Raw genomic sequence first — 24,705 nt, forward strand, 5'->3', positions numbered from 1 at the left:
CATACTGCTCTCTGTCTGTTAGAAAAATTTCTAACCAACTGCATATGTCATCGGACTGACCGTAAGCGCGCACTTTTTGAAGCAAGCGACAGTGCAGCTACTCACTGAAGTCCAGTGGGGCTGTAGTTATCGTATGGCAGTGAAGCTTGGTAGATGTCCTAACGCGGAACCGATTTACACTGGAACAACTTAGTTCCGATTTTCGTCACCAGCCTGTCTCTACAGTATCTTGCCAACGCCTCCTGTGATCATGTTGAACAAACTGTGCAAACGATGATTAGTAATAAAATCAACCCTAAGTAATAATTAGTAATAAAGTTAACCCTATACCTTTTTCACTTGACCTTTCGTGTCCACGTCCCATTCCTAATCCGATAAGTATGGAAAGACTTCTTTGTCCTTCTTGCATTCACAGCCTCATATGTGCACCTGATGGCCAAAATTGGAACTAATTTTTTTTTTTTCCAGCGTCAATTAGTTCTGCATAAAAGTACTAGAACAGCTATAAATTTTGGTTCCAAGTGGTAATTACACCCAACATTGAACCGCTGTGAGTAGCTACACTGTAATTATAACCACCCAGTATTTGCCTGCCTCGTTACTCTGTAATAGAACAGCCACATTTATAATCATCTGTGTGTATGTTTATCTGGTCCTTCTCGGTAGGTGAGGGGTCAGAGCAACTGACTGCCATGCAGAGAATCAAAATTCGATTCCCAGTAATGCCACCGGTGTTTCCTTGTTGGTAGGACTGGTACTGAGTGCAGGCAGCCTCGTGAGACCAACTGAGGGGCTCCTCGACAGATTTGTAGCGGTTCCAAGATCAAGAAACACGAGAACAATAGGAAGAGCCGCATGATGATCACTTGTCGCCCTATGCAGCAGCCGATGACGCCACTGGTAGAGGATGACACGATTGTCAACTGGTTCCGACTGGCCAATCTAGTGCCTTAACTTTATCTTTTTCTTCCTTATGTTTCATTACAAACTGATTATTAAAATAATCTGATAAGCCAAAGCATTAAGACCACAGCCCACCGCACTACTGAATACCGCCTAGCGGCAATATGGGCACGTGACGCAGAACGGGAAGTACATTGCTACGCAAATATTAAGGACAAGATAGATGAAGTAACATATTAAATACTCAGAGGAAATGAATGAAAGTGCGTGAGCATGTTGTCAGATGTGTCCCACTCGCACAAAGAGAGCTGGACGTTAGATGGAGTGAGGTCAGCGTGATTGTGCCGCCCAAATGGGGCCGGCCTCACCACTTGAGGCTGTTGAAGGAACGGAAAAAGACAGTGTGTGTGTCAATCAGCGAGCGGTTACGGTGCACTGTGGTGGTGTTCCTCATTACTACATGGGCTGGAAGGAAGGAAGAATTCGTTTAACGTCCCGTCGACGTCGAGGTCATTACAGACAGAGCAAATGCAGGCCGCGGTGGCCGAGCGGTTCTAGGCACTTCAGTCGGGAACCGCGCGATTGCTACGGTCGCAGGTTCGAATCCTGCCTCGGGCATGGATGTGTGTAATGTCCTTAGGTTAGTCAGGTTTATGTAGTTCTAGGGACTGATGACGTCAGAAGTTAAGTCCCATAGTGTTCAGAGCCATTTTTGACAGAGCACATGCTCAAATTGTGTCAAGGATGGGAAGGAAATTGGCGGTGCTCTTTCAAAGGAACCGCCCTGTCATTTACCTAGAGTGATTTAGGGAAATCACGGAAAACCTAAATCTGAATGACTGGACGTGGGTTGGAACCGTTGTCCTCCCAAAGGCGAGTCCACTGTGCTAACCACTGCGCCACCTCGCTCACTACGTAGGTGGAGACAACATTTCTAGGATCTCACATTGGGAAGAATCATTGGTAAACTGGAAGAAGAGTGAAGTGGGACCAGTGTAGGATTGTTTCTGGTGCACAGGTGGCGTTAAACGCAGGCACTGCTGCCAAAAGGGGAGGATATTTTACAAAAAACTAAAAACCCGCCTCGATTGCGAAAAAAGCGCCTAGTGTTAAGTGTTAACACAGGTTTTGGCGTAGATAACTACACCTTCTTCAGAACAACAATAAAACCCACAAGAGCCTAAGAAGACTTTTTACGCACTTGTTGTTCTGAAGAATGTGTAGTTATCTACGCCGAAACCTGGGTTAACACTTAACACTAGGCGCTTTTTTCGCAATCGAGGCGGGTTTTTAGTTTTTATAAAATGTTAACCAACGATTGCTGACGCGCTGCGATGTTGAAGGTTCTTAAAAGGGGAGGAGGTGCTAGACCATGCTCAACTAAAGCAGCAGGTCACTGCTACATTGTGTAGCTGGCAAAAAGGACTCACGTCAAATTGCGGGCATAACTGTAACCACATTTGACAGGACTGCAAGGCACGCACTATCACGCTCCACAGTGGCACGGATACTGCTTCGGAGTGATCTCTGTGCTCAATGACTAGAAAGCTTTGTTCTGTTGGCACCGGCACGTCGGCGGTGCCCTTTGGAATGGCGGCATGAGCAGACGCGCTTAAGAACGATGAGTGGTGTCGAGCGCTATTCTCGAATGAGAGCAGATGTAGTGTGAGTAGTGGTTCAGGCTGTATCCTCATGTGGGGAGATGTGGGATCACGTAATAAACACAGAAACACATGATCGCTATTCCGACCTTATGAAGGGAACACTTGTTCTGTTCGGAGATGCCATCGCCGTCGGGGAAGACATCGAGCACGAGGAGCTGCAGGTGTGCCACATGAACGTCCATTTAGCGCACAGCTCTCGTGGTGCGTTGATGTCTCATGGCAGCCCAAGTGAGTGGCACCTAGTATAATACTGTCCCCACAGACCTGCTTCCACGGCGCGGTGCATCTTTTGGGCATCCGTTCTCCTGAATGACACGACAGTCGAGGAGATGTAACAAGATGCGACTGACTCAATGTGAGAATAAGTAGGGATAATCAGCTGCGAAGCCCCCTTTTTGGAAATGTGTGTGGAACGTTGTACAGTAATTCGACATAGAACTTACGTTGATGTAAAACTTTGAACATAGCTGCCAAGGTTCAGTGACCGTGTCAGAATTAGACCAAATAAGCCCTCGGTCACAAATATTAAATCAAAATTAAGCAGTTTCCACGCTACTATGAGCGTCGTCTTCAGAATTAGACTAATTGTTCTAAAACATATTAGGTATATAATACTTTCATAAAATTAAAGTTTGTACTGACTGGAAAAGGTGCAGTACTTACAAGTCACATATTAAAAAGGATCTAAGCCGGAAAGGCGCCGTCATGAACAGTTGTGAGAAGGCGAGCCGCTAAGGGCTGCTCCTACTGTGAACAAGGGTTGCAACAAGACTCATCTTGTCCAGTCGAAACCTGGTCAATTTTGACTTAATATTTGTGACCGAGGGCTTATTTGGTCTAATATTACGTTGATGTCTTGGCCACTATATTCACTTGATATGAAGCCAATGGAACAACTATGGGATGCTATCAGGCCCTAGCGTCGTGTCCTCTAACCACCGACACGTAACTTAGCGAAATGCATTACCTGCATGATTTGTGGTGTCGTATACACTGTCTAATCAAAAGAATCCGGACACCCCTATGTAATGCAGAAACGGCCAATAAATATCATGACAGACAGACCCGCCAATGTAAAAGAAAAGCAATGCATCCTGACACAAAGCAGCATCTGTGACGCAGTGGCTTGTTGCCAGTAACATTCTTAAGACGAACAGGCCTGCTCAGGATCCGAACCCGGCATGAGTTATAACTTCGATTTCGTTATAGACACCAGTGTTCATCATCATTCCTTCTTTGATTTCGGCACTTGAGGAAGAAAGGGCACCATTGTTTCACAGACACTGGGACGCCTCACTGAACGTCTCCCCAGCACAGTTCAAGCGTTCACGAAGGCGAAGAGTGGACACATCCCATATTAATGTCGACTAGTGGGTGTCAGGATACTTTTGACTATACTGTATACCTCTAGAACCTTACCAAAGACTTGTTCAATCCACAGTACCCAGAATGGCTAGTCTATTGCATTCCAAAGGTGGACCAGTGCTCCAACAAGGAGATGGTAATAACGGTGTAGCTCACCATTTTATTAGTACTAACGTAAATTTCCTTTGCAATTACCATGAACGGAATTATTTTAATGGAAAAAATGGAGTATGGGCATGCGTATATTAACTGATGAAATGTCGTTGTTTAGTATATTAGCGCACGTCAAGTGAATAACGTTCGAAGAGGACAATTTAGATGCAAATTCAATGTTCAGGAGACTTTTCCGTGGCCCGCTAGTGCTCTCTGGAGAGATATATACTGTCAGGACGCCTTCTCGGTAGTTTGAAATCACCCTGCGCTTTTTTATTTCCACACAATCATCTAGGAAAACCAAGTACTGCTTCAGCCATGAGAAACTACCTTCACCAGGAATAGTAACTGGAGGCATTACCAGATTTATTAAGATCCGAAGGGGGCTATGTAGGCTCTCACCCAACCATCGGGAGGAGAGCACGAAACTGGCAATAACGGAGGTCCTCGACATTGCGGGATAGCTCATTCTGTTGTCGCTGTCCTAAGCTGACGATAGCTGCAGCCAGACGCAGATCTAACTTCACTGTTAATAGCGGAAGAACTTCTTTTGTGCTCGTGTGTCTTACAGGTTATCCCTTCCGTAGTAGCATGATAGCCACGTGGCTAGGAGAAATGGTCTTAAGTAGCTCCAATAGGCGGATTAATTCTTTTCCTTTTATTTTTATTTCTGTTTCTTACATTTTCCCAATAGGGCCATATTTAGGATGTATATCTCCCTAGGGTGAAAACGTGGTACTGATCCCACATGGGGCGATTTTCTGAAAACCAATCCGGAAAAATTACATTTTGGTGCAATTTTCTAGTCAGAACCCCGTAACACAGTATTTGAAGCTTATTATTTAAATGCATAAGATTTTACTACCTGGTATATGATTTCACGAGTTATGCATAGAATTTGAGCTATTAAGTAATTCAGCACAATTTATTTTCATCGCTATGAATAACTACATTTTTTTAAAAGAGGGAAGTTGGAGTCGTCTGGCCACCTTAAAAAAATACATTGTTTGCAACACTTAACATAAAAAACACTTTTTCAACAAAGTAAACATAATAAATTGGGATATACATTAAAAGAACAGAAGATTCAAATTTTGGCACTTCAAGAAACACGGAAAATAACACCATGGATTTCGTCTTTTTAAAAATTATGCTCTTTTTAAAATAAAACCGGGTTTTACAGTCTCCAAAAATATTTTAAGTTCAATAACGGAGTTAAAACTCATTAATAACAGACTAATGACAATTTTTTTGAATGTGCAAGTAAAGCATGCACTTTAAGTAATGCCCATATGCCAGCCAATGAGCATAACTGTAAAAGAATCACCTCTCAAAAATCTCTTAAATCATTTTAAAATTGTAAAGGGTAATTTTAATGCTCAACTAGCAAAAGAAAAAAATATATAAGAATATAGTGAGTGGATTTTCTGTGCTTTAAATGGACAAAGCAAAATGGCCGAAGATTTCTGAAACATGCAAAAATTTTAACCTTAAACTCATGTCAACGCAGTTTAAAAATAACCCTTTTAAAGAAAAAACTTGGTGCGCACCCAATACATTTATAAGGGAATCTCAAATTGATCATGTAGCAATTTCATACCCTAACTACAAAGAAATTTTAAAGGCTAATATTGATTCTGACCATTATTTATCTCGAATAAAAGTAAAAATAAAAAACGTTAACCAAAAATCTGACACTGCTAAAAAAAAGCAACTCTAACAAGCGAACATGACAAGGAATAATCCAACAATTGGCAAAGCGTAAAAGAAAAGTTTACCAAAACAGCACAAAATTGTATTCCGTTCGAAAGAAACAAAAGCACCCTTGGTGAAAGGCGGATTACGAAACAGCTGTTAAGTCTAGGCATGAGGTATTCAATAATTGGAATAATAACAAAACTGAAAACTGTATAAAAAGAAACATCTAAAATAATCCGACGGACTAAAAGATTTCATGAAAATACCTAATTTTTAGAAATCGAAAAAGACTTCCAAAAGAACAATACAAGAAACATTTGTAAAAACAAAACTAACCAGGTACCAACCGCAAAGTCCTTGCTTCGCAAATGAAATTGGCAATTTGTCTCTTAACAACCATGAAAATTGTGAGATACTTGCGAATTATTTTGAAAAACTATTAAATTGTCCAGCACCAGCAAATAAACTGCCACTACACCAAACTAATTAACAGACTTAAAAACAATAAATCACACTGAGTAGACGGTATAATTGAAGAACTGTTTAAATCAGCTGGCTGTAACACTATAAAAGAGCTAACTCAACTAGTAGGGCATATCTGGCAAACAGAGAAAGCACCTGAGTAATGGAAAACTGCCCTAACCCATCCATTCTACAAAAAAGGGGATAGAAATGACGACAATAATAGCCGAGGAATCTCTCTTCTCCCGGTCACATGTTTACTTGATCGAGCCCAAGAACAATTAGAACCTAAAACTGATGACTATCAAGCAGGCTTTAGACGAAAAACATCCTATCCCGGAACAAATTCTTAATTTAATAATCCTTTGGCACCAAAGGATTTCTAGTAACAATATTGCATGTACATTTGAGAATTTTAAAAAGACCTACGGCTCAGCTGATCGTGAATTTTTTGTCCATATTTTAAAGGAACGAGGGCTATGTAATAAAACTCTAACATCGTTTAAGAAAACGTTAACCGACGCTATCTCTAAAGTTAAATTCATGGGAGAAATTTCTGAACCATTTGGTATAAAGACTGGTGTTAGACAAGAAGATGGGTGGCCCCATTAGTGCTAAACTGTGTTTTGAAAAAGGTAATTGCAGAATGGTGAGAGCAATAGTCGAGTTAAAATGTAGATCAATCAATCAAGTTAGGTAGAAGTAATATTACAGTAAACTGCCTCGCCTTTGCAGATGAGTTGGCAGCTAGGGATATTACCACAGCTCAAAAGCAATCGAAATTCTTAAAGAAGTTGCGGAAAATGTAGGACTACAAATATCATTCGATAAAAGAGAATATAAGACATACGACAAACAAGCACCAAAGTTTATTAGCACGAAATATGGAAAAATATAAAGGGTTTCTCAATTTAAATAGTTGAGGGAAATCATACAACAAAACGGTCTGGAAAAAGCTGCAAACGAAGTTCGATGTCAAAAAATGTCAGCTACATTCAGATTACGCAAAATATTTATATTAAAAAAACACTACCTAAATTCAGTAAACTTATGCATTACAGCTCTGTAACCAAACCTCAATGTCTTTACGGAGCAGAAACTTTAACTTTAAATAGAAAGAGGGATAATGAAGAAATTAAAAAGAAAGGAAGAAAGATTTTTAGGAAAATATTAGGCCCCAAAATAACTAATGGAGAAACTTATAGGCTGAGAAGTTAAAAGGAAATAGATGAATACACAGACATACATAGTGGCATGAGAAAACAAAGACTTAAATTTTATTGACACATTAAAAGAATGGCATCCTCTAAGTTGACAAAACAATTAGTAGAATTCCACGAAAATGGAAGTAAGGCCAAAACTGAGCCAATGAAATGGATCGCTGCGATTAAGGAGAATCTTAAAGTAGCCGCTATAAGTCAGGCAGACTTTACAGATACAAAAACATTAATACAAAACATATATGATTGGAAAGTTTGTTAGAAGGAAATTGGAAAATGCACTGGAGCTCCGTCGTCTCTTGAAAGAAAGATACTTCATTCTGAAAGAACGAAACAGTTTTGGACACAAAAGAAGGCCACTCATTAAAAGCGGCAGTGACAGATTGTAGCTCCCGTGGTCCTACTGGATCGATACCATGAATAACAATAATAAAAAAAGAGGGAAGCAGTTTATATTCTCGCCCGTCAAATATTAGTGTTTTAATTTAAAAAAACAGCAAACATATTTAGGGTAAATGAAATGTAACTAAAAGAATGTACAGTTTCTAATCAGAAGAATCTGGACGCTTATTAATGGACATTAATACGGATTGTTCAAACCTTTCGCGTTTATGATAGCTTACAGTCTGCTAGGGACACTTTCAGTAAGGTGTCTGTATGTCTGTGGAGGTATCGCAGCCCTTTCTTTCTTAAGAGCTAATACCAGAGAAGCAGTGAATTCGAACTTTGAGTTCTGGAGGGATGTCGACGTCGTAGTTCATTGCAAGGATTTTCCATGTCGTTCAGGCCAAGGCCCCGGGCAGGACAGTTTATTTCAGGAATCTCACTGTCCACAGTCAGTTGCCTCACTGGTGCTGCTTCATGACAGTCTTCTCTGTCGCCCTAATACAAACAGCCGTCGTCTCCGATCTGTTCCTCTACTGTAGGCGATGCACAATGCTATGCGTTCCAGACCTTCCATATTTAGCTTTCTTTTAAGGGCAATAAGGGGACCACAGACTGACCACGAGGAACACTGTATGTAACACCACGTACTTCACACATCATACTGGAAATATACTGCCCTCCATCGGATTGCCACAAGGTATAGCGTGATTCGTAACTCAGAATAACTTGTTTCCAGTCATCCACCGTTTAGAAGCGTCGCTTTGCAGCGGCTACAGAAATACGTGGATTATGAGGTGCCGCTAGACGAATAAACTCCATTCTTTTTAACTCGTTACGCACAGTCATTAATCTGAGGACTACTTGATTGAGAAGTAGCGGCTCCGGCCTTGTAAATTGACTTAAGGTCGGGAAAGCAGTGTGCTGCCCACATGCCCCTCCGTTTCCCCATCCAGTGATGCCAGTGTGTTGAGGAAGACACGGCGGCCGGTCGGTACCGTTGGGCCCTCATGGCCTGTTAGGGCGGAGTTTAGTTTCTTTTACGCACAGTCATTGTGCTTTCTGGACTGCTGGTAGCATTCTGGAATTCACGAGTGTTTCTTTCCACTGATATCATGCAATTTTTTACAACCTACCCCTCTGCAATGATTGACGGTACCTGACCGACAGTACATGGAGTCCACCTGGTCTTTTGCTAGCTGCGGTTAACCCTTCACGCTTCCATTTACAGTAGTCAGATCACCAGCAGTCAACTTTGGCAGTTTTAGAAGATTGAAATGTCTCTGATGAATTCGTTATTCACTTGACATCCGTCCACGTTCGAAACCGTTGAGATCCCTGGTCGACCCATTCTGCCGTTACTGCTTCTCTACAGAGAACATAATACCCTCTGCCTCTTTTGATACTGGTGTGACATCTACTGGACAACTGCACATTACTTGGGTATGTCCGGATACTTTTGATCAGATAGTATATCAACGATGCAGATCCTAGTTACAGAGAGTGTTTAAAAAGTGTAACATATTTTTATACTACGCAGTATTGGCGAAAAATGGGACTTAACATCTGAGATCATCAGTCCCCTAGAACTTAGAACTACTTACACCTAACTAACCACTGGACATCACACACATCCATGCCCGAGGCATACATGTATGGATGAAAGGACTTGGTGTACTTGCTGAAAATGTAACTGTAAATGGACATCTTACTTTGTAATACAGTTATTAATGAAGTGTGATCCTGTACCTCTGTAACCGCTAGATGTACATCTAGTGAACGGGGGCTCAAGGATGCAACAGATTGAAAAAATTCGAAAACATAGTGCTGCACTGCCCGCTGAGCGCCTAGCAAGTCGGTGATGCAACCCGCCCGACTTCGTTCGGCGCTAGGCCGACGCACCAGGGTACGCGCGGTTCCGGACTGAAGCGCCTAGAACCACTCGTCCACAGCGGCCGGCAGCTTAAACTAGAAGGACGATATGTTCAGACAAAAAAATTCAAATGGCTCTGAGCACTATGGGACTTAACATCTGAGATCATCAGTCCGCTAGAAGTTAGAACTACTTAAACCTAACTAACCTAAGGACATCACACACATCCATGCCCTAGGCAGGATTAGAACCTGTAACCGTAGCGGTCGCGCGGTTCCAGACTGAAGCGCCTAGAACCTCTCGGTCACAACGGCCGGCAGCTAAAACTAGAAGAAATTTCCCATGACGATATGTTCAGGCACCAAAATTGGTTTAGACATCGGCCAATTGGTCCTCACATCCTCATCTGTCTGTTAAGTGGAAAGCCAGGTGGTTCCCATGTATCCTGACATATCCTTTACTGCTTCTTCGCTGTGAATCACGCTCTCTCTTACACTCAACCGGATTGCGTCACATGCATTAATCACACTCTCCTGTTACGTTTTAATATCCCCTTTGCTTGAAACCCAACGGATTCAGCTCCGGTGAATGGGGAGGTGATGCTGCCGGACTCCTCAACCAATCCATCACACGTGGAACACTGCGGTGAGATACTGTCACACGATCTGTAGATAATCAGGAAATGCCCTGTCGTACGTAAACCATAGTCGTTGTCTTAATACAATGGTGACCACCGTTCTCAACCAATTAACACAACAGACAAGCGCAATGAACTGCAACATTAAGGCGGTCTACACCAACGAATGCTACACATTGCTCGTCACTAGTGAAAGTGCCTGCTTCCCAACAAATTTCGATGTCTGGACATGTGATTATGCGAACTATTCATCTACTTTTCACTAGTAATACGTCCTGAAGAAGTAAAAGACATTTCTCTACATATCTTGTATTTAATTGAAACACTCTCCCAGACCATCAGCATAAAAATTAAATGATATGCCGGAGTGGCCGTGCGGTTCTAGGCGCTGTAGTCTGGAACCGAGCGACCGCTACGGTCGCAGGTTCGAATCCTGCCTCGGGCATGGATGTGTGTGATGTCCTTAGGTTAGTTAGGTTTAATTAGTTCTAAGTTCTAGGCGACTGATGACCTCAGAAGTTAAGTGCTCCGAAGTTAGTGCTCAGAGCCATTTGAACCATTTGAAATGATATCTTATTCGCAAATTGGCATGGAACTATACTTCATAATAATGGAACAATACAGGCTGCTGCAAAGTATTTGCGTCAAATGTGTAGGGAAAAAAATCACGTAATGGGAATAATTTTAATTGGAAACAAAATATTCGCTGGTCCTTCCCGGCAGCACTAGGCGTCCTTTAGTACCAGCCAGCCCTGGGATGACGAGAATTCACGGAAGTATCGGGGTCTACAGACGTGGTGCGCTGTAAAGGTTCTACTACATTACACTGACAGAGTGATTTTCAACACGAAAATCTTAAGAACCACTATCTCCAAGCGGAGAAAGATCGTAAACCACCTGAAAAATGCTCCTGTCACAGTGTAAAGAAAACAATTTGGCTTCAGTCTAAAGGTTTGACAGAAAACGGCGGAACCAGCTGCCTCAGTTCTCACTTCGCCTCCCTCACCAAACATTCTGGCATGCTAGCATATTCCTTCTCTTTTACCTACTGTCTTTTTGTAGTGAAACCTTCATAAACGTCTCCCTCTCACGCTGTCTTCTATCTCTCCTATTGGAACTTTCTCCTGTTGTCTTTCCCAGCCGTGCGGGATTAGCCGAACGGTCTGGGGCGCTGCAGTCATGGACTTTGCGACTGGTCCCGGCGGAGGTTCGAGTCCTCCCTCGGGCATGGGTATGTGTGTGTATTTGTCTTTAGGATAATTTAGGTTAAGTAGTGTGTAAGCTTAGCGACTGATGACCTTAGCAGTTAAGTCCCATAAGATTTCACACACAGTTGAACAGCTTTTGTCTTTGCCACTCTCTCCGATTGGCACTGTCTCTTTCTTTCTCGCTTACAGTCTGCTGTCTTTCTCATCAACCAGCATTGTCTCTTGTCCACGCATGTCACTGGAGATGGTTTCCCCAACCTAGGGACCACGTTAAAGTTCTCCACTCTGGGTGTATGTATAGTCTCCACTCATCTCTCTTTTTCATTTCCACTATTTTCTCTCTCTATTTGTCCCACTGCTACCATCTCCATGCATCTCTCTATCTCTTTTACTGCCATTGTCTCTCTCTGACCATCATTGTCATATCTCTATTTCGCTCCGAGTGCTATCGTTTTCATCCGTCTCTCTTTCTCATTCACTGCTCCAATCTCTCTTCCACCACCATTGTCTCTTCTCTCTTTGTCTCCCACTGGCACTAACACTTCTCTCTTCGATCGTCACTGTCTCTTTGCTACGCAGCATCAAAACACGAATGTGTCCACATGGAAAAATTTTTGTTTAAAAAAGGGTGAAAGTTGAGGGTTCATTTGGGGGAAGAGACCAAACAGCGAGGTCATCGGTCTCATAGGATTAGGGAAGGGTTGGGAACGAAGTCGGCCGTGCCGTGTCAAAGGAACCATCGCGACATTTGCCTGAAGTGATTTAGGGACGTCATGGAAAACCTCAATCAGGATGGCTGGACGAGGAATTGAACCAACTGAACCATCGGCCTCCCAAACGCGAGTCAAGTGTACTAATAATTTCGCCAACTCGCTCGGTAGCAAAATGAAGACTGAGATAGCGGGTTCCAAATCTTTCTGTCAGAGTCCTTTAAGGTGTACCATACCTGCCTTTTGGCATGTCAGTAGAGTTTTGACAGTTTACTTATATCCTTCGACACATTTACTTACTTTGACACATAAAACAACAAATAAATACACATAATATGAAGTTAAAACAAAATCGTCTCCCATTCAAAGCAAGTTCACACTTACTTTACGTAAAAATTGAGAACATTTTAGGATACACTTACAGTGTACCAAAACATCCGGCTTTTGATATGCAAGTAAAGCAAAATAATTTCTTCTAAGTTGCTTACACCGCTCGTAGACTTTATCGAATAATTTCCAGGTCGAGACAGCAAGTGTAGGCGTGAAGTGACAATCATACGGAGACAGCACATCATAAAGTTTTATTGATGGCAAGTGACGATTAAAAAACGTACTTCGATGTCTTCAGAAACCTTACGATGACCCCAAAAACCCTTGCCATGCGTTTATTATGAGAGCTAAAACTACATTTACGTCTGAGGCTGGATATACATGAATATATTACGTGCTTAAGTACAGTAAGTTTTAACCCCAGGACCTCGGTAAAGGATAATGATATAAAAATATTTTCTAGGGCCCCCTAAAACATCATCTTAAGAACATACGGTAAAAAATTGGACAATTTTCCATGAATATTATGAACTGTCGAAGTGGCCATCCCCACAGCTGGTACTTTTGGTGGAGCAAAATCATAGGATTTAACTTGATAACGGGTAAGGATTTTCGAAAGCGGGAAATAGCGTTTCTAGAAAAATGTCAGAAGAATGTATAGTTAAAATGTATGCATTTGCTGCGGTTAGTTATGTAGAAAACTGCAGTCTGAGGTGCAAAAACGGCTAAAAAGCGATAACAGATAATGACGTAGAAAAAAGTTTAGAGTTTCCCCGAGAACATCTTAATAACATAAGGTAAAAATTTTAACGATTAGCCGTGAGTAGAAATTATCGAAGTGGCCATACCAACAAGTGCTGCTTTTGGTGTTCAGACATCAAGGCTTTTCTGGGGTTTCGGAGGAAGCGCCCATGAAAAAATGGTGCTTTTATACCCCACCTAAAGTCAAACCTATACTATCACACTTAATGCAAAAAAAAGAAAAACTAACGATATGCTCAGTTTGCCTAGGCTGGAGAAAGTGTGCAATATTTAACTTTTTATCTTGTACTCTAGGATAATTACAGTAAGTCCGTTCTTCCGATGTTTGTACAAATGGTCGCACAGCCAAGGCCATGTATGACTCTTGACCCATTATATCTGCGATTAATAGAATCCGAGATACGCTTGCTTACAGAATTGCGTTTTCGCCCTCGACGTTTTGGAACATTTTGGTACCGTGCGCTGTTGTGCACCGATCGATGAGTATGTCAAGAACCTTAATTTTGTTGGTCTATCCCTTTTCATGAGCAGATGAGTGTATTATAGATAACTCACAAGGCATACACATGCTGTACACCCCTCCCGCCTCCCAGGGGCATATCCAGTACAAAAGGACGCCTAGCAAGTGTCAGCGAGCAGCTTGTCTCTAACGAAAGGTTTCTCCACAAAATATGATCTACCACACATAACGTTTGCTTTAAAGATTGTTGAAACACACTGTACATCTTCATAACATACTTCTCTCAAAAAGTAATTGCCACACTGATCATCTAGCATGGAGGTACGGAGCCTGTTTTTGATCAATTTCAGTTTTGCAGGTTACCTTTTTTGCTTCTGTTTGTGATAAAAAGTGACAAGTATATTTTGAGAGCGATCTCGATAATAGATAAACGATCTTTTATGTTTTATGAATCCTGCTACTCAGGGAAGTAGTCAGCTTTCCGTAAAATCTAATACACATAAAACTGCCAGAACTTCGTTAACCATTCTATTGAAAGTATTAGCTGTTTGTAACTGATTCGTTTTGCGTTCAAGCCAGTGCAACTGGGAATTTGCAAAGAGTGCAGGATTTGAGAGGTCAATGCTGAATAGCTTCCTTTCAGATATAGTGCCCAGAGGCGGTGTACGCCATGTTAGGTGGTGGCCCTATGTTTTCTTTTTTCAGGATGCGGCATTTTCACCACAAATGGATGCCGGTGAGCAGTGACTTAGTGTCCGATGTCCTGTCAGATGTTCAGAGGCACTACTCATTCAAAAATACACAGCTCTCTTGTTTCTCAGGCTGCCTATAATGGTGGAGCAGGAGAGACATGTGTGGAATTTGCCACTTCATGCTGTCTCGCCGCGCAACATCAGTGGAACTCCGCTGGTACCAGTGGCCACAATGTGTTATGTGTGTCCGGTATCACTGAAACATCCATAAATTGGGTGGAGGGGGGTGGAAAATGTATGCCCCCATGATGACGGATGATCCCACTGGTTAGGCCACCAGAAGATCCGATGGATGATGACTCCCAGATACTGACATGAATGGGGGTGTTGGAGAGTTGCCACTCATTACGGCTATGTGCTCAAAGTGAGAGCTGCTCCTCCATAAAAGATTGTAAATGGCAAGACGAGCAGGAAATAGACTGATGTAGGTCGAATCTCCAGGCTCGATGACTGTACTGGTAAGCTCGCCAATCCTCCTTCCAGGAGCCGGCCGCTGGTGGCCGAGCGGCTCTGGCGCTACAGTCTGGAACCGCGCGACCGCTACGGTCGCAGGTTCGAATCCTGCCTCGGGCATGGATGTGTGTGTTGTCCTTAGGTTAGTTAGGTTTAAGTAGCTCTAAGTTCTAGGGGACTTATGACCTCAGCAGTTGAGTCCCATAGTGCTCAGAGCCATTTTTTTCCTTCCAGGATAGAAATAATATTTACAGAGGAGCGGTCCATGTGCTCCGCTACTTTCAGGAGCGGCAGCAGGTGCGTTTTGTGAAGTAAATGTATTGAATAGTTATTTTTGTACCTAAATTACACCTTGTTACTCCACTGTGAAAAGTCAACACAATGACAGTATCTCTATCTACCTACAATATTATTCTGCCACAATGGCACCCTCGATACAAGTTCTTACGGCATTTAGTAATTAAGTCTATATTGCACCCATATCATATCCCATATCAGTGATCCTTCCTTGATGGCACTGCACCCACCTCTTGCGTACTGATGTGCTTTGTCCGTTTCTTTGCTTATCAGAAGAGACTTCAAAATTTTACTACACTTGGCTAAACCTGTTATTCTGTAGCGCTTCACACCTGTCCACTGAAGAAGCTCATACAAAATAGTAATATGTGCGTCATCTACTTTTATAAGCGGCTTGAACCAGTCTATTAAGATAAATACTTTTTTAATTTTAAACTGCTGTGTCGCTGGATCCTTTCTAATGAGGACATCTGGTCTGTTGCTACTCTGTAGAAGACCACTTTGATGGAGGCGTAAGGGCTACTGTGTGTGAATATTTTCTTCAGTAAACTTTGTACCAGTCACTGACAGACTACCGTCCACTGTATCAGTCTTCGCTGCACGATACTGTTGTAATGAGGAGATGATAAAAACATTGTCTATGGGGAAGATTAGTAGCGTTAAATAAATAAAAATTTACACACTAAACCTACATCAACTTCTCTCTACCCTTTGTGCCACCTCATGAGACAGCTGAGTACGTCATCGTCTAGCAAGGAGGGCACCTTTACAGTGTCGCATCATCAGTCTTACGCTTTATTTTATCGGAGGTCAATGAACGTCTGAGAGCCTTCCAGAGTCATCACACCATACGCACGGAAGCTACTAAAGCTTACGTCGCTGTAGACAGAGCGAGACAAGCGGTTTCTTTAATTACGAGTTTTTAAAGCCGAAAAAAATTATGTGCATTATGATTTAGCACACCGTGGACGATGAGTTCATTGGACTCGATTCGGACAATGTCAAGGCAGGAAATTTACAAAGGCAATTTCAAAGTTAACAGTCCCAACTTTCATGTGCTAACAATCGCTTGGTTCTCATTTATCCCCGCTAGTGATAGTGATACAATGAGTGCTATCCTTGTACTCGCGTGTTCCACGGCTTGTGGAAATCAGCGGACCGAGATCCACTTTGCACAGCCCAAACATAAGCCCAATTCATCGATACCTGCAAGTCTGTGGCTCGTTGTGTGACGAACCTATCCACCATACCATAAAAAATTATAAGAAATCTTATCAGAGAAAGGAGTAGGAACAATTCCATGTTCTTCGCGGGCTTCCTTGTCCGGAATAAGAAAAATGCGGAATGAACTGAAAGCTAACTACTAAGTTGATTATTTTTGTCTCATTAAACTAAACGAGCATTCATAATAATCTTTCGTTATGTTAGTTCTAATTAAATGGGGACCGATGGCCGACGAATTATTATAGGGTCGGGAAACCAATACAACAACAACCATATTGATCATAAATGCAGACTTCTTTCCCGGTATTTATATACATCTTTAATGGCATTGGTTTTTTCGGCACTGGGAAATGGTGTAAGTCATGTTTATGTGCATAACGTTTCGTCTCATAATGCTGGAAATATCCTGCCCAGGATCAGAATACGAAATATTACACACGAAAATGTCCTTTAGACAGTTTAGACCAGACTATGGCCTAATCCCTATAAAACCAGTGTTACCAAGAAGCAATATTAATGGAGCAAAACATTTCGTCAAGTGATGGTACCATCTTCCTAGTTCATATTTGTCTTCCTCAGTGTTCAGCTACTCTGGAAGACTCGAAAAATCCGGAAGAAGATCTCAACAGAAGGATCGGATCATAAAATGTTTTAGTAGTCTGAAAAGGAGTCTGATGCAGCATATCAATTTTTTACTACTAATGCAACGGGCCACGAAAGCCGACAGACTTGTGCTTCAAAAAATGTCGGGTAAAACGTACGTCCACTGATAAGAGGCAAACCTATGCTGTGTCTGTCTGCTGTATGTATCTGTGAAGAAGGGTTTCTAAACATTGGGAACAATGCCGCCCTTCGACTATCTCGCACAGCAAATATCACGACAGCCTGTCAGGATCTGACGCTCCCGCATCACATGTGTGTTTTCTATTTTTTAACTTATTTTGCCTGTTTCTTTAGTCGCTAGTACAATGGGCTTCCATTGGCAAGTACGACGGGTAAAATTCGCGTCTAATCACCCATACTTAGATTTTCCATGATAGCCTTGTATTGCTCCAGGCAAATGCGAGGATGGTTCCTTTGATATGACACGTACCCATCCAACAATCCGAGCTTGTGTTCCGTCTCTAGTGACCTCGATGTCGACGGGAAGTTAAACACTAAGCTTTCTTTCTTGGATAAATGGTTCAAATGGCTCTGGAACATAACAGCTGAGGTCATCAGTCCCCTACAACATGGAACTTATTAAACCTAACTAACCTAAGGACATCACACACACCCATGCCGGAGGCAGGATTCGAACCTGCGACCGTGGCGGTCATGCGGTTCCAGACTGAGGCGCATAGAATCGCTCGGGTACACCGCCCGGCTTTTCTTTGATAAATTTCTCAGCTGACATAGATGGATATAGACACTTTTTGCCTTGAACTAAAGTTACTCTGATTAGAAATTAAGTGGTAATCAAATTAAAACTTTTCAAGATTCCATTTTTTTTTCAGAAGTAAATACTGTTGTGCACGAACGGAGCGGATGGCAATTTTCTGTGGCAAGGGAAAATATAAATGACGTGGCGTTTTGCTCTAAGATGGGGGTAGGTGATGGAAAGGAAGGCTTGCGGTATATTTTGGGGAATTGACGGGGGTAAGAGGGAAAGTCTTTGAGCGTCTCAGTAATGGGAGTGATACCCACGAAGAAACACATGAACATCAGCATATAGAACTGATCAATGCAGAATTGGAGTTAAGCCAGAGTACAGCAGTTCACGTGATTTTGGCTTTAGAGAATGCAGGTTACCTGCGCATCAGGTACACGTGTCGCAAGTTTGCACGAGAGTGAAGGGAAATAGCCGGAAAGCTTGACAAACAGAGCGATATTAATTAGCGGCGGGCTGCTTTTAATTAATTCTTCGAGGTTTTGCCGCTAGCTGCGGGCGGACCCGGGCAAATCCACGCAATTTGTGCCGCGCCTGCCCACCCTCCTCCCCCGGCTCGCCCCCTACCAGCCCCCTGCCCTACTCGCCGCTCCTCTGACTGCGGCCCCGCTGCGACTGCTTCGGCGACCGGCGCGGTGCAGGCGCGCTCTTCTGCCGTAATTACATACATAATTCCGGCGGGCTAATCCTCGGCGACAGAGGGAATACAATAATAAAACCAGCCCGTTAACAACGGCCCAGCTCTGCCCTCGGCCACCGCCGTATTAGCGGCCTCGGCACGATGGCTGTAAGCGAAAACTCGCGAGATAGCGGCAAGAAGCAACGGGCAGTTATTACGCGACGTGCAAATAACAAGTGCGAGACTACGAAGCTAATTTCGGTTGATCTTACTGTTGTGTGTACAAGAAAAGTCACCAGTGTCACTGCGTTTAGAAATTAAGTAGTCCACCTTATCTTCTAATCACGTATTGTGTACTATTTAAGTTGCATCCTTTCCTTCCGTATTTTCAGGATACGTCATTTTCAGTTCTTTACACCCCACCCTCAACTTCTCCGAACGAACTACCCAGCACTGCCTCGATAATATTACATTACAACACTCCTGGCTTTCTTACTGCTAAATATCCCCAAAATCCCCCAGCGACATATTAAGCCACACGTCACTGGAATGAGATTTTCACTCTGCAGCTGAGTGTGCGCTGATATGAAACTTCCTGGCAGGTTAAAACTGTGTGCCGGACAGAGACTCGAACTCGGGACCTTTACCTTTCGCGGGCTAGTGTTCTACTAACTGAGCTACCCAAGCACGACTCACGCCCCGTCCTCACAGCTTTACTTCTGTCAGTACCTCGTCTCCTACGTTCCAAACTTTACAGAGGCTCTCCTGCGAACCCTGCAGAACTAGCACTCCTGAAAGAAAGGATATTGCGGAGACATGGCTTAGCCGCAGCCTGGGGGATGTTTCCAGAATAAGATTTTCACTCTGCAGGGGAGTGTGCGCTGATATGAAACTTCCTGGCAGATTAAACTGTGTGCTGGACCGAGACTCGAACTCGGGACCTTTACTTTCTTTCCCCAGGACGCCGTCAAACTCTCTGACGACGGTTTTCTGGGGTAGTGCTGAACTGGGATTCATCGCTGAACACTATGTAACACCGTTTATCAGCAGTCAATGCTTCCCAGTCGCGGCACCCGTCGAAAGGTAACCGTTTGTGTTGTGGTGTTAAAGGCAGCCTAGGCGTGAGACAATATTTCCCTAGTATGACTCTTGCTATTGTCCAACCAACGGTGCGGGATGGCACAGACTGTCGTAGAGCGGGATGGCGCAGACTGTTGTAGAGAGTCCTTTTCTCGGATGGCAGGCGCACATGTGAATGGATTAAGATTTGCTTGGTGCGCAATACGGTGATCCTTCTTTGTGTTGATCAGACGTGGTCTGTCGGAACCTTGACAACGAGATCACCTGCCATAGCTCTACCACGCACTCCAACATCGAACAAGATTCACATCCGTATGAGTCGCAATTCTGGATATTGTATTATACGATCAGCCGGCCACTTGAAGACCGATAATAAGGCCTCTTCGAAACATTCTTCCCTGCTGACGCCTTTGTCTCACGCAAACATGCGGCATCTCCATGTCTTTCACGACGATCACTTACGATATGACGCTCTTCGCGCCCCTTGTATACTCTGACGTTACCTGGTCACTGCACGGCAACAACGACTTGCGCTTGTGGCCGCTCTATCAGTCACAGAGATTTGCATATTCAATCATTTCCATATCCACCGACAGTGAGCACATGTACGAAGCTACATTGGCATCGGACCATGTCTTTTCAGTGCTATGCCCTTTCAGGCAGGCACTATATATGAGGAGAATAATTAAGGAAACCAACAATGATGTAGCCCACACTAAAGTATTAAAGTTCAAACTAGCAGAAATATCCCAACTACAGCAGCACTACAAGCCAATGGTAAAGCTTATTGAACACGCTACGTCGATTGATTACTGCCAATCATGATCTATAGTCGCTTGGAAAACTCTAATGCTATCGGTCTGTTACCATCCCATATATTTAAATTCAAGTAAATGACTGGTAAAAAATTATGTTCTGAAAAACGTTATTATTGAAAACATTTCTGCAAACCATTACATAAAAAAATTCAACATTACAAATCTGGCTTAATTACTGCTGACAAATCACAAAAAGACTGAAACAAATTCATATTAATATCTCAGACAGCAAATTTAAATACGCGCATGGCGATGAAAAATAATAAAGTTTACCTTACACTACATGGCAATGAAATACGCTGCACCAGCGGTGACTGCTATTGGTCTTAGATGGCTACGAACTGTATTGTAGCGCTGAGCTACTATGACTTCTACTCTGCAGGAGCGAGAGATTACTACTGCTGCCGACACTGCTCTGACCTGCGATTCTATTGCAGCAGAGATATTCTATATGGCAGGCAGCGCGTGAGCAATACATCGAAATTACATTTGCTCCAATTGGGTAATGAAAAGTAAACCTCTTACATAGTGAAACCCTTACGAGTCTGCAAATAAAGTCTATCATTGTCAAGCAGCACTCTCAAACACAGACGACAAGAGACCATTAGAGTATGTCTGAACCCGAAGACGCCCTGCCATAACTATAACGACCATCAAAGAATGCTCTAGTGCATTCCTCTCCACGTTCATTCATACATGTCCGAAAGAACAGGCATCATGAGGAATCCACAGCTGTGATACAATTACGTAAATTTAAGGTTGGTGGAGGGGGGAGGGGCTGGGAGAAAACGAAAGATAGGTAAGTAACTACTGATGTCAGTTGCATCGGTACTTTATAAGGAATCAGCGTCAGTGAGTCAAAACAGGTACTGTACGGAGATACGAACCTGGGATATACTGGTCTTTGCGTTAATCAGTGCGCCATCCGGGCACAGTGTTTATGTCAACTATGCGGACCATATCGCCAAGCCTTCCGCCCAACCCACTTTCAAAACTAGCGCCACAAATCTGCAGTCTCCATCTATGTTCTCCATGCTCGCTACGTTGAGACTAACACAGGAGATCCAAAGTAATTGTCCATCCATGCTAAAGGTAGTGACTTCATTGCGCTTTCTTCCTTTATTGAGATTCCATTCCCCCACAGACGGGGGGGGGGGGGGTATACTGCTGCTCTTCAGCCTACAGAAGAGTTAAAAACAGAAGAAGAAGATAACAAACAATAAAAACAAGCCATAAAACGGGGACTGTTAAAACTGTAAAATGGTAGAAAGTTGTGGAAGTTAAAATATAAAAACAAAAGGTTGGTGATGCTAATTAAGACACACAGTATGAAGCCAGTACAATGTAGACATACAACTAAATAACATGGCAACAGTCTGGTTTCTGTTCACAAGAGGTAAAAAATCACACCTAGCGACAGTGTGGTTTCTGCTCGCAACACGAAAAAAAGGGGACACACAACACAGAACAGTTACCTAAACATTTCACCAGAAAGTAGACACGAAGATGACAGACTACAACCTAAGACAGATTGGGGAGGGGGGCGGGGAGTATCCATACAGAAGACGGGAAAAAAGTGAGAGGAGAGGAAGAAGCGAAGAGGGGAAGTTGATGGAGGGTGAAGACACATAAAAAGGGGGGGGACATGGCTGATTGGAGAATGAGTGGGAAAGGCAGGGGAGGGAAAGCCAAAGAATTCAGGAGAGACAATGGAGTCAAAGAGAAGGTAGGCAGGGAAAAACAGAATGGAAGGGGATGGGGGGCAAGAGGGAGCCTGGGAGGAGGACAGTGGCAGGAAGGGGGAGGTGAGGAGCAGAGTTGATAGGACAAATGGAACGATAGAGGACATCATCTGGGAGGGAGAGTTCATGGAAGCCACCTTGGGAAATGAGATGAAGGGTGTAATGGTGGAGGGTAGGAGGGACACAACGGTGAAGGCGCGGCAGCGGGCTGGGGTTGGCGAGGAGAGGAGCAACCAGGAGTTGGGAGGGGGGGGGGGGCGATCAAGTCTGAAGGAGGTGTAGAGGACTCAGATATGTTCGAAGAAGAGGAGCAGATGGGGGAAAGGACTCAGTTCATAGAGGAACTGCGTGGGGGATGACAGGCATATACGGAAGGTGATGCGGAGTGCGTGGTGCTCGAGGATCTGGAGGGACTTATAGAATTTGGAGGGGGGGGGGGGCGGTGGAGATCCAGGTGGGACTGGCATAGCAGAGGATGGGACGGATCAGATGTATTCCTCATCGAGCCAATAAGTTATTTGAATTCGTGAAGTCCACCATGCTCTCCATATGTGAAAACTGACTGACTCAATGACTAACTCATCATCACCCAGCCCAAACGGCTGACGATAGCAACTTGAAATTTGGCGAAGGTGTGGATCTTACACTGCAGGCGTCGCATAGGAAGAGATTTTTCCAAATTCCGATCCTAAGGAGGTGAAATAGAGGATGAAAGGTTTTCCTTACAAAATGTTGCTATTAAGGAAATTTTGAAGCAGAACCGACGGAAATTGGTATTTAGTTTCCCGTCAGAAGTAAGGAAATACCTGTTTCAGCATATTTCGACATTTAAACCTATCGGAGAGAAATAGTAGGTGAAAGCATTTCTGCATAATACATCATTCTCAAATAACTTTTAAATTATTTTTAAAGCTACATCTATGGACATCGATATTTGACTTGTTTCAGTGAATTTGGAAACTGAATAGCTAAGGCAGTGAAACAGGAAATGAGATTCTTTATGAAAATATGTTATAATGAGAGCATTTTTAAAGCTAGATCTATGAAAATTTAAATTTGGCTTCTCAGTCAGAAATAAGAAAATCGTGTTTTGCGTTTTTTGGAAATTCAACCCCTATGTACGTGACATGGCGGATAAAGGTATTTATGGAAATATTTCATTTTCCAAGCATTTTTAAAGCTAATACTACGAAAATTTGTATTTGACTTCTCTGTTAGAAGTAAAACATAAGCTTGTCACTGTTTTAGGAAATTCGACACTTAAGGGGGTGAAATGTTTTGCGAAAGTATTTCATTGCGAAAGCATTTTTAAAGCTAAATCTTTCAAAATTGATGTTTGGCTTCTCGGTTGGAGATGAAAAAGTATGTGTTTCACTGGTTTTGGAAATTCTAGGTATAAGGGGGTGAAATAGGGCCAGATTAGAAACTTCCTGCCTGATTAAAACTGTGTGTCGGACAGAGACTCGAACTCGGGACCTTTGCCTTTCGTGTGCAAGTTCTCTACCAACTGAGCTACCCAAGCACGGCTCACACCCCCTACTCACAGCTTGACTTCCGTTAGAACCTCGTCTCCTACCTTCCAAACTTTACAGAAGCTCTCCTGCGAACCTTGCAGAACTAGCACTTCTGAAAGAAAGGATATTGCGGAGACATGGCTTAGCCACAGCCTGGGGGGGTGTTTCCGGAATGAGATTTTCACTCTGCAGCGGAGTGTGCGCTGATATGAAACTTCCTGGTAGATTAAAACTGTGTGCCGGACCGAGACTCGAACTCGGGACCTTTGTCTTGGTAGAGCACTTGCCCGCGTAAGGCAACGGTTCCGAGTTCGAGTCTCGGTCCGGCACACAGTTTTAATCTGCCAGGAAGTTTCATATCAGCGCACACTCCACTGCAGAGTGAAAATCTCATTCTGGAAACATCCCCCAGGATGTGGCTAAGCCATGCCTCCGCAATATCCTTTCTTTCAGGAGTGCTAGTTCTGCGAGGTTCGCAGGAGAGCTTCTGTAAAGTTTGGAAGGTAGGAGACGAGGTGCTGGCGGAAGTGAAGCTATGAGGACGGGACGTGAGTCGTGCTTGGGTAGCTCAGTTGGTAGAGCACTAGCCCGCGAAAGGTAAAGGTCCCGAGTTCGAGTCTCTGTCCGCCACACAGTTTTAATCAGCCAGGAAGTTTCCTATCAGCGCACACTCAGCTGCAGAGTGAAAATCTCATTCTAGGGTCAGATTGATTCACTGCTTCATCAACGTCCAGCCCAAACAGCTAAGTATAGGAATTTGAAGATTGGAGACATTGCGGATTTTATACTGTAGGCATTGTTTAACGACGGATTGTCCGAAATTCCGCTGCTAAGGGTGTGACGTAGGGGATGAGAGACATTTTGGAAGTAAGTCGCTATTAAGGGAACTTTGAAGCTATAACTACGAAAATTAGTATTTAGTATGTCAGCCATAAAATAAAAAAGATG

Source organism: Schistocerca nitens, chromosome 5, assembly GCF_023898315.1.
Source record: "Schistocerca nitens isolate TAMUIC-IGC-003100 chromosome 5, iqSchNite1.1, whole genome shotgun sequence".
Classification (NCBI taxonomy): domain Eukaryota; kingdom Metazoa; phylum Arthropoda; class Insecta; order Orthoptera; family Acrididae; genus Schistocerca; species Schistocerca nitens.